Source organism: Musa acuminata, chromosome BXJ3-2, assembly GCF_036884655.1.
Source record: "Musa acuminata AAA Group cultivar baxijiao chromosome BXJ3-2, Cavendish_Baxijiao_AAA, whole genome shotgun sequence".
Taxonomy (NCBI): domain Eukaryota; kingdom Viridiplantae; phylum Streptophyta; class Magnoliopsida; order Zingiberales; family Musaceae; genus Musa; species Musa acuminata.
Window position 1 is genome coordinate 17,572,686 of NC_088350.1, and position 17,398 is coordinate 17,590,083.

Consider the following 17,398-nt stretch of genomic DNA (forward strand, 5'->3'; position numbering starts at 1 on the left):
GCATCGGCACCAACTTCGCCGCATGCATAAACTCCATTCCAAGAATCACTTGGAAGTCGTCCAGTGGCACGGCCATCATGTTGGTGTTTCCGCTCCAAGTCCCGATTTTGATAGGAACACCCTTCGCCAACCCGGAGATTCGCCTGGCCTCCGAGTTCACCGCCTTCATTCGGCTTGGGCTCTTCTCCAAGGTCAACCCAAGTCGTTGTGCTTCGCGATCGGCTATGAAATTGTGGGTAGCGCCCGTATCCACCATTGCACGGGTCGTTTGGCCATTTAGCTTAATGTCCACATACATTAGCTCGCTGCCTCCTGCTTTTTGTGCCTTCGTCTTCATGTTCTCCCCCACTTGACCCCGCATCGCGTTCAATAGACGCATTGCTCCCATTCGGGGTCCTTGCGACTCCTCATCGTCGCTGCTGGATTCTGAACTGCTCGAACTAAGAGCAACAGCTTTGCCCTTGTCCGATCGGGGAGGGTGGATGGAAGCCGTCAAAGCGTTGAGTGCCTGCTTCTGTGGGCACTCCCTTACCATGTGCGATCCTCCGCACAAGAAGCATCCTCCATGTTTTGAGGCCTTGCCTTTTGGGTTTGGTCCTTTGTGGGAGCTCTTCTTCTTTTGTTCGCCCCCGAGCTCCTTCCCTCGAGAATGTTTTGGAGGGCGATTGCTTGAAGATTGTTTCCTTCTCGCTGGGTCTTCCGAGGAAACAAAGTCGGTGAGCCTTTCTGCAGCAGCAATTGCCCCGACTACATCGGTAACATTCCTTCGATTTAGCTCCTACTGAGCCCATGGTTTCAAACCATCGAGGAAGCTGAACAACTTGTCCTTCTCGGACATGTCCTATATGTCCAGCATTAGTGTAGAAAACTGTTTCACATAGTCTCGGATGGTGGTGCTTTGGCGGAGTTGTCTCAACTTCCTTCTTGCGACGAACTCTGTGTTCTCCGGCAGGAACTGAGTTCTCAACTCCCGCTTCAAGTCCTCCCATGTGTCGACTCGACACCGACCTTGTTGGATCTCCTCCCAACGAGTACGCCACCAAAGTTTCGCATCTCCGTTCAGATACATTGTTGCTATGGAAACTTTGGTATCTTCAGAATCGGGCCTCGTAGCTCGGAAGTATTGCTCCATGTCGAACAGAAAGTTCTCGAGCTCTTTGGCATCTCTAGCCCCTCCATATCCATGAGGCTCAGGTGCCCTCAAATTTTGTGGCGGTGCAGCGCGGGTGTTGCCTCCTCCCGCGTTTAGCGTTCTTGTGAGCATGGCCACCTTTGCAGTGAGTTCCGCCACAACATCTTGTAAGTGCTGCACGGAGTCCTTGGTATCATCGGACAATCGGTCGACTAGGGCCTCGACCTTGTCGATCCTGGACTCTGCTTCCTCTTGCGAGCTCTCTACCCCAACAAGTCTTTGTTGGCCATGGTAGAGTTCCTCCATGCTCGCTTCCAGAACATCCAAGCGGGTTTCCGCCGTCGTAAGTCTCTCCTTATGACTCTTTTTCCCAGTTAGCGTACCAGATTGCGCTTCCTCCGCTCGCAGAGAGTTGCCAACTTCTCGCTCATCCTGTTCGCTGCCGCGATCCTCGTGAGCGGCTCCAACAGCATGAGAGCGAGTGTGCACATGCAGCCCACCTACGGTTGCTTGGGGCAAGGGTCCAGCTTGCCCCGTCTTGCTTGATTCGCCACGATGCTTTGCCATGGCGAAGTTGCGAAGTTCGTTCGCTGTTCGATCGAAGAGCTTGCCCGCTCTGATACCACAATGTCATGACCTTAGCTGGAATTGCCTAAGGCGTGAGGCACCCTTGCGGCCAAAGACACGAACTTAGCTTGCGTTGCCTAAGTCGCGAGTCACCCTTGTGGCAAAGACGCGAACTTAGCTTGCGTTGCCTAAGTCGCGCTTCGCCCTTGCGATCTTGCTCCGCAAGGATCAGCCACTTTGTAACCTCTCGCAGGTCCCGAAGGACCTGTAAAAGAGAAAGAAAGTTAGATCGAAAGAACGAGCAACGGACAAGTCCCGAAGTCTCGCGAAAAGGGAAGCTTTACAAGCAATTTGTCGAACACCTTGTGTGCACAAGAGAAAAGAGGGAGAGGGAGGAAAACAAGGCTTTCAAGGATGAACGAACAGCTGCAAGCCCACAAACAGCCGCTCACCTGGTCCTGGGCGCAAAACCAAGTTCCCGTAAAGGTCACGTGCGAACTTGCGAAAGAGTGTTCAACGCCCGGTATATAACCGAAGCCCCATCCAGCCATGTGCCACCCGGGGGGTTCCTGGGTGCTGAGATGGCTGACGTTTTGGTGAGCGGAGGCAGCTCTCCGCTCACCTCCCGCGGCACGCGAAAACGGAGCTGTTTTGGGCTGTTTTGAGGCTGTTTTGCTCGGTTCGGTGAGCGGTCGCTTTGCAACGCTGCAGCTTGTTCGAACTTACATATTTACAAGCAAAATGACCCAAAACCATAAGAAAACATGCCATCGAGCAACTGTACATGCGGGTGTGAGTGACGAACGGTTCGTTGAACGGAGTTGTTGCGGGTGCGCGACGACCGTTCGTGACAACACGGTGATATAATAACACAAGAGGAAGCAAAAACAATAGACACGATGGAAAAGGATCCTTGTATCGCCAATTGCAACACCATATCACATGGTTACACATAATGAAACAAACAATGGAAATTCAGAAATGTTTAGATAATTTACATTAATGATTGCAGATTCCATCGGGACATCTTGCATCCATTATTCCATCGGCACATTTGAGCTGTCTCCACCCAAACCTTCCAATATCTTGCCCTGTCCAGCCCAATGAATCATCTGCTAATGATTCTTCTGATTCTTGAACCATGATATCATTGGACTCGGATACCTTTTGCTGACCCATTGACTGCTCTTAAGTTACCCTCATATGAAATAAATTCTAGAATTTCAACTTGATTTTTTCCTCCTATTGAAACGAAAGCTAAGCCATCAACAGTGATACTGGAATAATGAGGAATGAAAATAAAAAAATCTGATAGTTGTATTTTGGACTCAGATACCTTTTGCTGGCCCATTGACTGTTCTTAAGTTACCCTCATATGAAATAAATTCTAGTATTTCAACTTGATTTTTTCCTCTTATTGAAACGAAAGCTAAGCCATCAACAGTGATACTGGAATAATGAGGAATGAAAATTAAAAAAATCTGATAGTTGTCTTTGTTGGAATAAGTCTTTCGAATGAAAAGAAACAAATCAAGATAATACTTTCATAAAATCAATAAATAACTCATCATCGAATTTAAAATTACAAAAGGATACAAAAAATTCACCATCGCAAGGATATTAAATAAGGATATAGAACCGAAGATAAATGACTCACCACTTAAGAAAATGTCCAAGAGATACAAAGACAAAACTCATCACTCTTTAGTAAACCAAAGAGATATAGAGCTAAAAGAAAACTCAAAAAGTTTCTACGAATACAATTAAATTCTAAAACCCTTTCTAACTCTAAAACATCAAAATAAATACTACCGCATGAAACAACCCTCAATTCATAGGAAACTACGAAATTTATTACTTTGTAACTGATAACTAAGTCATTTAATTCATTTCTTAGTCATGAAGAAAAGTTGAATTAACTCTTTTTTTGAATCTGCCCACCTGCCGAAAAGTTAAGTGTCTGAGCTTTCATATAAATGCATGCCGCTTAACTCTTTTAGTAATTAATTTGGGCTATTCAATCAAGCTGGGCCATTTGCAGGTTTGGAAAATAGGCTTGCAACACATTTGACTTATGGACTATCACATTTAAGAAGTCCGGATTTAAAGCTATAAGACAAGCATTTTTAGTTGTAGAGAATGCCATAGGATCATCAAGATTTATGTGAGCTGATTGTAGAAAATTAGGCACTCTTGTGTCAATCTCAACTGTTTGAAAAAGACTTGTCCTCAAGTCCTCATTTATTCCTTCATTATGATAAAGATTTAAATTAGCCACATTGAATGTTGGGGCACTCTATAATCTCTAGGTAGCTCGATCTCATAAGTGTTGTTAATTCTTTTAAGCACCTTGAATGGACCATCAGTTTTTAGTTTCAATTTCTTAAATTTGCCTAGTGAAAACCTCTCATTCCTTAGATGAATTCAGACCAAATCACCCTCATTAAACTCCACATGCTTCCTATGTTTTGTTGGCAGCTTGTATGTATATCTCATTTTGCTTCTCAATGGTTGCTTTAATACTCATGCAACTTCTTTATCTGTTTAGCTCTCTCTTCAGCATCTCCACTAAATTGCTCAGTTGTAGAATGAGGAACTAAGTCTAAATGATGAGTAAGATTAGCACCATAAACAACCTTAAAAGGGCTCTTACTAATGTTGTGATGCATCAAACGATTGTAAGTAAACTCAATTTGTGGAAGAATGAGATCTCATTGCTTAATGTTCTTACCAACATAGCTTCTAAGCAAGTTACCCAAGTTGTTGTTCGTACCAACATAGCTTCTAAGCAATTTTACTAAAGCTACTAAAATTCAAAGATGCACCAAGCTTCCTCCATAGAGTTATCTAAAAATGATTAAAAAAATTTTGAATCTCGATCAAACACCATAGTTCTCGGAATACCATACACTCTCACAATCTCCTTGAAGTACAAATCAACAATATAAGATGTATCATTTGATTTGTTGCAGAGAACAAAGTGAGACATCTTTGAGAATCTATCAAAGACAATCATGATAGAATCCTTGTTCTTTTGAGTTCTTGGGAGTCCCAAAATGAAGTTAAGACTCACATCCTCTCATAGATATCTAGGCACTGGCAATGGAGTGTACAAACCAGAATTTTGGCTTCTTGTTTTTGTCGAATAACACACTCAGTATTGCTTCACAAGTCTCTCCACATCTCTAAACATCTTAGACCAATAGAAATTTAATTGAACAAGAGCTAGAGTCTTATCCCTACTAAAATATCCTCTCAATACACCACTATGAACTTCAGTTAGAATTACTTGTCTCAAAGAACAAGATAGAACGCACTATGGCATTAGCTCGAAAAAGAAAACTATCAAAGATAAAAAATTACTGAAAATAACCTAATTTGAAATTCTACCATATTGAGTTAAAATCCATATCATTCTCATGGTGATCTTTGAATGTTTCAAATCCAACCACTTTGACTTTCATGATTGATAATAAAGAATGCTTTCTACTAAATGCATCGGCAACAACGTTTTGAACATCAGATTTGTGCTTGATAATAAAGTTATAAGATTGCAAAAACTCTACCAAAACTACATGCCTCTTGTTTAGCTTGTGCTAGAGATTAATGAACTTCAATGCCTCATGATTAGAATATAGGACAAATGACTTGGCAAAAAGATATTGACACTAATGAGATAAGGCTCTATAAATGGTATAGAATTCCTTATCATAGGTAGAATATCTCTTTCTTGTATCATTCAACTTCTCACTAAAAAAGGTAATGGCCTTTCCTTTTTGACTCAAAACAACACCAATACCCATATTAGAGACATGACATTCAACCTCAAAGACCTTGTAAAAATTAGGCAGAACTAAGATAGGAGCTTCAGTCACCTTTCTTTTTAATAGTTCAAAAGCATCATCAACCTCACTAGTCCAGTTGAATTTATCACATTTCAAGCATTCGATAATTGGAGCAACAATAGAATTAAAACTCTTGATAAATCTTTTGTAAAGGAAAGCTAAGCCATGGAAACTACTCACATCATACAATGAAACTGGTGTTGGCCAATTAAGAATAGCCTCTACCTTACTTTAATCCATCATGATCCCATCTTTTGAAATAACATACCCCAAAAACACCACACTAGGAGTAAAGAAATCACACTTATTCAAATTAACATAAAGCTTTTGCCGCCTCAAAATAAGAAAGATCTTTTTAAGATGATTCATATACTCTTCACTTTTGTTGTACATCAATATGTCATCAAAGTAAACCACAACAAAAGAAACAATACATGACTTAAGTATATGATTCATAAATCTCATGAAAGTACTAGGAGCATTAGATAACTCAAATGGCATAATCAACCATTCATACAAGCCATCCCTAGTTTCAAATGTTATTTTTCACTCATCTCCGAGCCTCATTCTAATTTGGTGATAATCACTCCTCAAATCAATTTTAGAGAAAATAGAAGTACCACATAATTGATAAAGTAAATCATCTAACCTTAGAATGGAAAAACGATAATCAATTGTGATTTTGTTGATGGCGCGGTTATCCACACACTCTCCAAGACCATCCTTCTTAGGCACCAACAAGGCTAGAATTGCACAAGAACTCATGCTATCCCTAATTAGCCCTTTTCCACCAACTCATTCACTTACCTTTGAAGTTCTTAATGCTCCTTGGAACTTATTCTGTAGGCTACCTTATTGGGTAGAATAGCCCCCGAAATAATATCAATGTGATTTTGGATGTCTCTTAAAGGTGGAAGGCCATGTGGCATCTCTTTCGATATAGCATCTTGAAACTCCTCCAGGATTGGTTTCATGATTGCTGGTGGCTCCTTGTGTTATTCATTCTCCTCTACTACTATTAGAGCCAAAACATCACCACCCCTTTTTAGTACTCCCTTGCATTATCATATGTCATAAGAGCACTAACTTCCTTCTTTGGTAGACTAGTTTCAGAATGTTATTATGAAGCTAGAATAATCTTCTTTTCATGCACTTTAAACGAATAACTATGTTATATGTCATAAGAGCACTAACTTCCTTCTTTAGTGGACTAGTTTCACAAGGTTGTAATGAAGCTAAAATAATCTTCTTTTCATATACTTTAAAAGAATAAGTATGTTGTAGCCATCATACAATACCCTCCTATCATAATGCCAAGGTCTACCCAACAAGCATCTATAGGAGTAACATCGCACCATACTTCATCTTTATAATGCTTGCCAATAGAAAACAAAATTAAACATCTTTTAGTTATCCTGATGTCATTCCCCTTTTGCAGCCAATATAATTGGTAAAGATGTGGATAAGGGATTGTGTCCAACTTTAGCTTCTGCACCATCTCTAAAGATATCACATTTTCAAAGTTGCTACTATCAATAATCACCAAGCACACCTTGCCATGAGAAGTACATTTAGTGTGAAACACGTTCTTCCTTATCGTCATTATATTTTGGTTCGTCGTTGGCATCATCTCCTCCATCACTATGATCTTCAACCAAAGTAGCAATTATCCTATTTAGACAATCTGAAATAATATACCCAAAACCATGAGATTTAAAGCATTTTTAACCACTTGAGGTAGAAGAATTAGGTGTTTATTTGCTGCCAGCAGATCCTTCACCCTTATCTTGCACCTTTAACACCACCTTGCTTTAGAGAGTAGGCTTAGAATTTCCTCCTCTCGTATAATCTTCTTTTGACCCGTATCGAGAACTCTTTTCAAACTTCTGTTGCTTCTCAACTTTCAAAGTCAACTTGCTCACATCATTCAAAGACCAATATGGCTAGAGTTAAACCACTTTATCAATCTCATATTTCAGACCTCCTAAGTATCTTGCAATGGTTTGCTCTTTTGGTTCCACAAACTCTCCTTTTAATATGAGATTATCAAACTCCGTTGTGTACTCCTCCACACTAAGATTTTTTTTCTTGAAATCATGGATTTTAAGAAAATTCTCTCACCTATAATTGTCAGGTAAGTATTTCCTCTTCAACTCTCTTTTTATTTTCTCCCATATCATGATCTTACTCCTCTCACGTTCTCTTTACTTCTTTTGGTTTTCCCATCAAAAAAATACATTCCTTTTAAGTTTGAATGACATAAGCTTTACCTTCTTTTGTTCTAGCGGTTCATGAAACTCAAACATTCTTTCCATCGTATTAAGCCAATCAATAAAGTCATCAATATTAATTTTAACTTCAAACTCTGTTATATCCAATTTTGAGTTATATTTGTTTTACCACTCGTCTTGGTCTCTATACCTTGCTCAATATCTTCCTAACTCCCTTGAGTAAGGAGATGTATCATCACCAGAAAGAAACTCTTAGGCATCATTTTCATGCTGGTTGTTTTTTCTCTAAAGTTCTTCAATGATTTCATTCTTTTCTTATAGACCATGTAGCAATCTTTATAGCTACAACCTCAAGGACTCGACGTCATCTTCACGGCCACTACCTTCATCAACTATACCTTTTCCATTCCGCCTTACCATGTTTTCTAGCCTTTAGCTCTGATACCAAATTGATATTGGGATAATGAGGAATGGAAATTGAAAGGTTGATAGTTGTATTTGTTGGAATAAATCTTTTGGATTGAAAAGAAACAACTCAAGATAATACTTCCATAAAATCAATAAATAACTCACCATCGAGTTTAAAATCATCAAAGGATACAAAAAATTTACCACCCCGAAGATATTAAACAAGAATACAGAACTGAAGATAAATGACTCAACACTCAAAGAAATATCCAAGAAATACAGAGACAAAACTCACCACTCTTTAGTAAACCAAAAAGATACAAAGCTAAAAGAGAACTCAAAAAGTTTCTGTAAATACAATCAGATTCTAAAACTCTTTCTAACTCTAAAACATCAAAAAAAATAACTAATGCATAAAACAATCCTTCATACAATGAGAACTATAAAATTTATTGCTTTGCAGCTAATAAAGAGTTGAATTAACTCTCTCTTTGAATCTATCCACCAGCTGAAAAATTAAGAGTTTGAACTTTAGCATGCTCTTTAACTCTTTTAGCAATCAATTTGAGCTATTTAATCAAGTTGGGCCATCTACAGATTTAGAAAATGGGCTTGCAACTCATTTGACTTACGAGCTGTCCCATTTGAGAAGTATGGATTAAAGGCTATAAGACATACATTTTGGACTGTAGAGAATACCATAATTTACGTGTCAAGCAAGACTACTCTGGATTAAAGGCTATCCAAATTTACATGAGCTAATTATAGAAAATTAGGCACTTCCGTGTCAAGCAGGACTATTCTGGAGGATAGTGTTGGCTGCATAGAAAAGAAGCATCAACGTTGACACTAAAAATTTGCTTATCTTCTAGCAACAATGACTAGTGCATCCAACCAGTGGAACCATTGTACAATATGAGAATCTCAATGAACTGCAATGACATACATAATTAATTTTATAATGTAACATGAGGAATTGCTGCTGTTGCAATTGCACAGAAAGAGGAAAAAACATGTTTTTTTTTTTGACAAAACAACATGATTAGGAAATGGCTGCTCTGCATGTCAAACATGAATCACTGTTGTTAATCGGATCATCCAGCTGCTGTAGCTTTTGCAGCTTGACAAAATGAAACTTCTGGCAAGTCCAATCCACATTCCAAGTTCTGCCAAATTATTTTTTTTCTAGTATTGTTGAAATAGCATTTTGTCTATCATGTTTAACAGAAACTCTGAAACAGATCAAAAGTAGAGTCATAGAGTTATTTAATTGTCTTATGTTACTATAGAATATGACATACAATTTTCTCTTGCTTGCTCAAATATACCTCAAAGGTTCAAACTAAAGGTAAAACCTTCTGCATCATGCAGAAAGTAAAGAAGAATTTTACTAGCAACATTAACCTATTCAAGCTATGGTGATGAATTATTTTGCAGACAACTTCATATGCAATTTACAAGAATTATGGAATACGAGATGTAAAGGTATACACATTCCATTTTGGAGACAACTTCATATGCAATTTAGAAGAAAAATGGAATACAATATGTATAGATAGACACACCTCATTATGATTTTTGCCTTTATTGTCATAATGGAACTCATTTATCCAAGCCTTCAAATTGGGATGTTACCTAGTAAGATTGCTTGAAGTAACATTCTTCCATATGAAATTGGCATATTCTGGATGATCAATAAATGGATTCCTGTTGTGCTGGTATAACTTGCATATTCTGTCATTTCTCAACTGCTCCATTCTTGAAGGTGGATCAAATTTGTTCCACTGTAGTAATTGAAAGGAGGCCCATCTCATGGTTTTCTGACATAAAAATAAAAAAGATATAAGCAAATTACTTTCATGATCCTCTCTTTGTGACAAGAAGTCTGAAACCATCAAGGTATATAGCGGTACAAGTAGGATATTTTCAATTACTGTTCATACAGGAATTGCATATAAACTGCACAATGACACATACAAACACATACACATTGAGTGGTTGGGGAGAGAGGTGGAATTCAGTCTTTGGTCTCTCAACCAGACAACCTTTAATCCAAACTTGGTAGCATTGCATTTTACAAAATTCCACATCAGAAATTTGGTCTTACTCACTTCTCCAAACAACCTTGGATCCAATCTTACAATTGCATGCTACAACATTCGGCCTCAGAAATTTGGCACTTACCGTGACACACCGATAAGCCACACATCAGAAGTGGCAAGATTATGATGGCATTTACCATGTGATCCTGATTAATGTCTTGGACTTGGAATCTCGGGCCATGTGATATAGGTTAGTTATATCCAAGCTATTGATCTACTGAGCGAAATCATGACAATTACAAATTCATTATTTCTGATTAATTAGCATAATTGCTTAAGTAGCCTACCAAAAGAATGAAGGCAGGATTCATATATTGCAGAACTTAACCACTATTTAAATGACCCATTATGAATTTCTCTTTCTGTATTGAATTTCCTCACTGAAGAATTGCCTGGGTCAAATACCTTGACAACACCTCCGCAAGGATATAAATCTAGAACCTCTCAAGATGAAGAGAGGAACCAATGACCAGGCCATGGTTCTGTTGATTGACCATAATTGTTTATAAAAAGAGACTCCAAGTGTCATAGAAACCATTCTTTCATTTAAATGGAACTTCTCCCCATTAACAAGACCAGTTCAGAAGCTTCTGAATACATTGGTATAATGAATAACTTTATAATGGTCTCATTCAAACTGTAGCAAATTGTCATGAGTCCAAATTTATAAAAGTCGCCATCTCAAAAGTAATTACAAAACCCTAAAGAAAGCTCAACAACTTTTCATGGCGCTAGTTGGATTTTAAAAATATAGGCTTTGGGCTACAGTTGTTAAATGGGATAAACACAAAAAAAACAATGGGATAAACACAAAAATGCAAAGGTATCAAAGATCCTTAAGCCAGAATGTCTAAATTGTTCTGAAAAAATTGTGTATAACCAGCCTGGAAGTTTCAGTAAACAGTAAAGAAAAATCAGTTATGAACTTGCTAAGTAGACATTCAACCCTGAAGTAGTAAGCTCATGCTCATCGTATGAATTCCAAAAATTTGCTTAACCATCTTCATTATTCACCTATATAGGATCTTCAAAATACTAGCTGTTGATTGACCTAAAACTATACATCATCATCAACAAAAACAATAACAACACCAAGTCATGAAGTCCCAACTATTTGGGGTCAGCCACATATATCTTTGCTAACATTGAGCCCTGTAAATAGCATATCCTTTGTTAAAATAAAAGTATTTAAATCCTTATCATAGTAGAGTTTTTTTAGTCTTCGTTAACTTCTCATACCACTAATACTAATTATCTCCCCTCTTCTAACTACAATGTCTATATGTTTCTTCAGTACATCTTCACACCATCATAAGAATTCTCTTTCATCTACATTCATCTAAACTTTGAAATTTTATAAATTCCACACTTGTCTCTTGGAAATATTTTACAACTCTAGTGAATTGGACAGATAACTTGACCATTTACAGTTAATCTGTGTAAAATTCTTAAACATGGTGAACTACAATTTGACTAAATCCATAAGAGACAACTTGACTTACCAATATTTGGTGAATCAGAAAGTAGTAGAGGCAGCCTCCCATCAGGCTGTTGAAATCCATAAGAGACAGCCATATACATCAGTGATCTTGCTATATCTCCCCTAACCTATTTTTCAGAAAAATAAAATCACTAGCAATGAGAAAACAAAGCCTTAGTAATTCAATAGAAGACTGAAAACCAAAAATTGCTGATTACAACGACTTGCAAAAAGCTCAAAATATATAGGCCAAGGAAAAGACCAGCTATAACAGGAACAAAACAAATATGAAAAATTCGATGATGCATATGATAATCAAGGTTCATAATTTTGTATCGTACCGACATATCGAGCAAAGGAACAAAACAAATATGAATAATTCGATGATGCTTATGATAATCAAGGTTCGTAATTTCGTATCGTACCGACATATCGAGCAAAGGAACAAAACAAATATGAATAATTCGATGATGCTTATGATAATCAAGGTTCGTAATTTCGTATCGTACCGACATATCGAGCTTTGCTCGATATGGTACAGTATGGGCATACCGCTCGATACGTATATATATAATATAAAAATTAAGATATAAAAATATATAAATATAGAAAAATATATAAAAAATAAAAAAAGGAGGCCTACGCTGCCTCGGTGATGTCGCCTCCTTTTCTTCTCCTCGTCGTGTCAGGCGAGGAGAAGAACGTAGTCTTCTCATTTGCGGTGTTTGACGAAGACATCGAAGACCGCAGACGTCTCCAGCCTTCAGCGAAGAACACGACAAAGAAGAAACCAAGTCGTTGCCTCTTCGTTATCTCCTAGATCGGGACCGTCGAGGAAGGGTGGCGCTGGATCGGAAAGCGTCGAGGTTCTCCCGATTCTCCCTCTTCTTCGAGCGCCTTCTCTCTCTTCTCCCTCGATGCTTCTTCTTCCCTCGCCGCAACTAGGCTGATACCGCCTAGTAGCGGGCAGCGACGGTCGAAATCGACCGTTACTGACCTATTTCAAGCGGTAACGATAGAAATATCAACCGTTACTGCCCAATACAGCCCCGTATAGTTCGACGCGGGGCTAGATCAACAGTACCGCCCGTAGCGAGCGGTATTATTCAGTATGATAATACGAACATTTTCAGACCACATCTATATAAGCAATTTAAAACAGCAAAAACAAGGGTTCTTTTATGTGTATACATCTTTCTTAACTAATTGCTGGCCCAAAACAACCAAAATGTTATAACGTATACAAACACATCCTTCTTGATTACATAAACATTATGCAATCAAAAGGAATAAGGTGCTTCTTTCAATAAATATAAACAGACAGCAACCAGATGAACTCTCTTGTATGCAGCCAGCTCAGTATCATTTAACAAAAAAGGAATAAGGTGCTCTTAATCTTGGGCCAAATTATAGGCCAAGCTCCTACCAATTTATGAACCTTTCAGATACATCAACTAATGTCAAAACCCATTAACACTAATTTAACTTGGAAAGATGTGTATGCATTATCCTATGTAAGCTTCTGCCTTGGCCATCAATTTGCAAACAATTTAGCTCCTCACAAGAGAAGCTTGGTTTTCCAAACAGAAGATTAATTTCCTTAGATGATTGTCAATAAGACTAAAATAATCTTGATCGAAACACCACCAAAAAGATACCAAGCCAACTTCTTAAAAAATAAAGAAAATAGAGTCTTTTAGTGAATGAAAGAGACAGATATCAAGATTAAGAAAAACCAATTATATTCAGATATATTCCAAAATAACAAAGTATGTTTTAAAAATTAAATATTATTAAGTCATGTTTTTACCTAGATTTCCAAAACCAAATTAATGCTACATTCAGCATAGGTTAATAAGGGGATACGACAACTCCACAATATTTGTCATTGTTTTCACAAATTAAAAAAATAGCAACTTCCCAATGCAAGGACCATAATAGAAGGCAGGTAAGAAAGCCTAACACATCTCAAGGACATAACATGAACCTGTCTAGGTGGTGCCCATCTTTTCTTATCTGTCTCAGTGTCAGGAGCAGCTTCATTATTTGCTGGTCTTGAACAGTGAGTTGATACAGAAACACATTCACCGTAGTACTTGTTTCCCCTAGATGAGTTCACTGCAAAAGAATATCTTATATTAATCAGAATCGACAATAATCGGGGACCACAATATTGCTAATGAGAGAAAATCTACTATCAATATGGTTAAGCTGTTGTAGGTGAAACTAAGAAGTTTCTAACATCATTAAATAGCTTTCCATCATTATGCTGGTCAAGGTTAAATCACAGACTGATAAGTTCTCCATATTAGATAATTTTCTCCCTTTTCGGGGACAGGATGTAATTAATTATGCTTCCTAAAATAAAAGAAATCAGCGCAACTGCTGTTAGGGACACGGCAAGCATGGATGCACAGGAATCTCATTTGAGATGTCATTAACAATATCATTATTTCAGAAACCATCCTACCATTGACATCTGCGGGATGGATGTTATGTAAATCAGTTAAAGATGTTCCATCTCTTAAGCCATAAGAACGAGGCCATAAATGTTCTCCTGTGACAAAGAGAATGGTCATTGCAGCTAGATAGCTTAATGGAAATTTTTGAAATTTATCTGCAAGAATAGAATAAAACAAGTGAAAATATGAGAAGCACATGAGTCTCATGCATTAAGATATGGGACCGATTACTTTCTTCCAAGATGCTCTAAGACTTGCCTGTTCTACTATCCCTAATTGGAGTCCTAATGCTTAGTAGAAGTAGGCAACAAGCAAACTTTTGACATGTTCAAAAAAAATCTAATGAACCATTACGATGAGACAAAATTGACACTCTTATTAGTGGGAACAAGAAATGTAAAGAAAATAAAATATGAGTTTCTTTGAAGCAATAATATGAAAATAAGTAAGACACTTTAATTTCGTTAGTGATATTGTCTTTAGAACTTCACTTCTAAAATGAATTGTCTATAATAGAGCGTCTAGAAATATGGGAACTATGACATTGTTGCAGCTATTAGACATTGTTTTACCGTGTATGACATTACACTAATTAACTATTGATAAAAATAAGCATGTTGCTTTCGTTTTCCAGAGGGGATACTGGATTAGTCAAGCCAGCAGTCTATCATCATTCAATTATCATGACTATTATGGTGTCCTCAAGTTAATAATAATAAGAAGCAGTGCAATTAATTCCAAACAATATTTGCACCATTCAATGCTTATGTTTTAAGGTGATGACAGGAATGAAGTATTAGCTGACTAAAAATTTCATTAGTGCCAAAATACTGCCACTACATCACAGAACATGCAAGTGCAAACAGGCAATTGACAAAACCAGTTAAACACATTTATTTTCCCGCCAGTATCCTTTCTAATTTGCATATGATCCATCGGTTGGGGGAGAAAACTAATAATGATTCCTCCCTAAATTATGTCCCTGAGAAATTGAACAAAAAGCTGCATAGCAAACGGAGATCAGCTAAGCTTCCTTCAAACACAAGATGGGATTCGGATGCTCCCACTGGCTATAATTCACTGGCAAATCCGCTCCAACCAAAGGGGTGACCGATCTAGTTCTCTCTCTCCAAGTAGGAAAGAAGCATCTTTTATGTGATTTATGAGGTGAGCACATACAATCTCTTGTGCTTGGAATCATTATAAAAGCCATAAATAAGAAAAAATTACTGATTCTGAATTGATTAGACTCACTGTTCCATCCTTGTGGCTTTCCTGCCAATGATTTTGGGACAGCTCTCAATGAGTATATCTCGATTCTGCATATAACAAACCAGGCAGGTGCCCCTTTATTAGAGAGCTAAATAGCATAAATCACAGTAGGTAGCATTTCCGACCAAAGATACATATCCTACATTTCGGAGGAGGCTTCTGGGTTCTCCACATCAACTGCATCAAGAATCTTGAGCGCATCCCAAACCTAAGTTGAAATGTCCAACCATGACAAATTGCAAGTACTAGCTACTACCAGACAAACCTTCCTGCTAGAAACACAAACAAAGTACCTCTCTGTAAGTTAGTGACTGGTGGGGAGAGACAATGGAATTGAGCTTCTTCATCAATGCAGCGCCTTGTAACACACTAACACCATTATAGTAACTGTCGACATCTTCGCATGGGTAGACCGACGGAATCTGTGGACGAATGGCATCGGCCACAGCGGGATGAAGAGACAGGGCACAGGAGAGCCCAATGACGCTGGAAATCAAAAGATGGCAGCAATCGTGCAACCACAACCTGAGACGCCATTAGATTCAGCTCCAATTATTCCCCTAGCAATCGCGCTAAATAATTCGAGATCTCGGTGACAAAATGAGCAGAAAGGAAGGGGATTGACATCAAGAACCTGAGAAGAGGTCTCTGCTCGAGCAGCGATGGCTTAAGAGGGTTTCCGCGACGACTATAACTTATAATTGGAATTCCATTGGCCGAAGAGGAATGGGAATTTGGTTTGGAGGACGATGAGGACGAGGGATTCGGGGCGAAAGCTAGGGTTTTGGGAAGGAGGAAGAGGGAGTTCATGGAGGGAGTGCTCCAATCGAAAGCCAGTCGTCACCGTGTGCGAGTAGAAGACCGACGGCTTTGAGGTGTTAGGAGTATGATCACCTGTGGTACGATTTCGCTCGGTCACTCACTCTAGTTTGATTGGCCACGAAGGACACCATCGCAGTATGCTCGCTTCGGTGCGAGGAGTCCGACAAATCCTGTCCGTTGGATGCGGATCCTGGGGCAGGATTTTCATATTTTCAGAATTGCCCCGAGTTACGAAACCATGCGTTTAATAGAAAGCGACAAGGCACAGTGGTAAATAAAAAGAAAGTCCGACAAATCCTGCCCGTTGGATGCGGAACCTGGGGCTAGATTTTCGTATTTTCAGAATTGCCTTAAGTTATAGGGTAATTACATATTTCTCTCTGTATTTAACTATAATATTGAGATGCTATACTTACAAAAATAAAATATTTAATTCTAATTTCGTTAATTTTATCAAAAAAATCAATCGTAAAGATATAAATAAAAAAAGATAAAATAATTTTATTATCTTTTAAATTATTAATTTCGTATAAATTTTTCGTTCGCAGCGTCGAGGCTTTCGCAGAAACCGCTTGACTCCCCTACGGTTCCCTCCCCTCCTCCGGTTGCTCTACGAACGGCAGACCAACGACGGCGTCGGTGACGCACGAGGCCGGTGGCGTTCCAGAGGAGATCGTTTGCTCGCAAGAGCTCGCCCGACGGCGATGAGTTTGAGCGGCAAGCCACCACATTTCCTCACCAATATTTCCGCTTGCCGCCCGATTTCCGGGTGGGAGTCGATCATCTCCTTGCCTGCCGTCTCCGTGAACAGCTTCCAGGCCGCATCCCATGGCAAGGCTTCTACCTTGATCTTCTTCTTCACGCCCATCTGGTCACAGAGATCTTCGTTTCGCGTCCCGATACGACCACAAGCAATGGAAGACCATGGACAGGAAGCCTTCGTGCTTGGTGATGGGGTACTTTTTCTGCACAGCTTTGGCCAGCATTCACAGGAAGGACTGCCACTGGTTTCTGCCGATGGAATCCCCTGCAAATATGATCTTGTCGTTCCTCTCCTCTCCAGTATCTTAGATGCAT

The 17,398-nt window shown here is 38.8% G+C and overlaps 1 pseudogene; it reads right to left on the reverse strand.

The window, feature by feature from the left end:
* Positions 1-9,519: 9,519 nt before the first annotated feature.
* LOC135631327 (uncharacterized) lies at positions 9,520-16,386 on the reverse strand (annotated as a pseudogene).
* Positions 16,387-17,398: the final 1,012 nt, after the last annotated feature.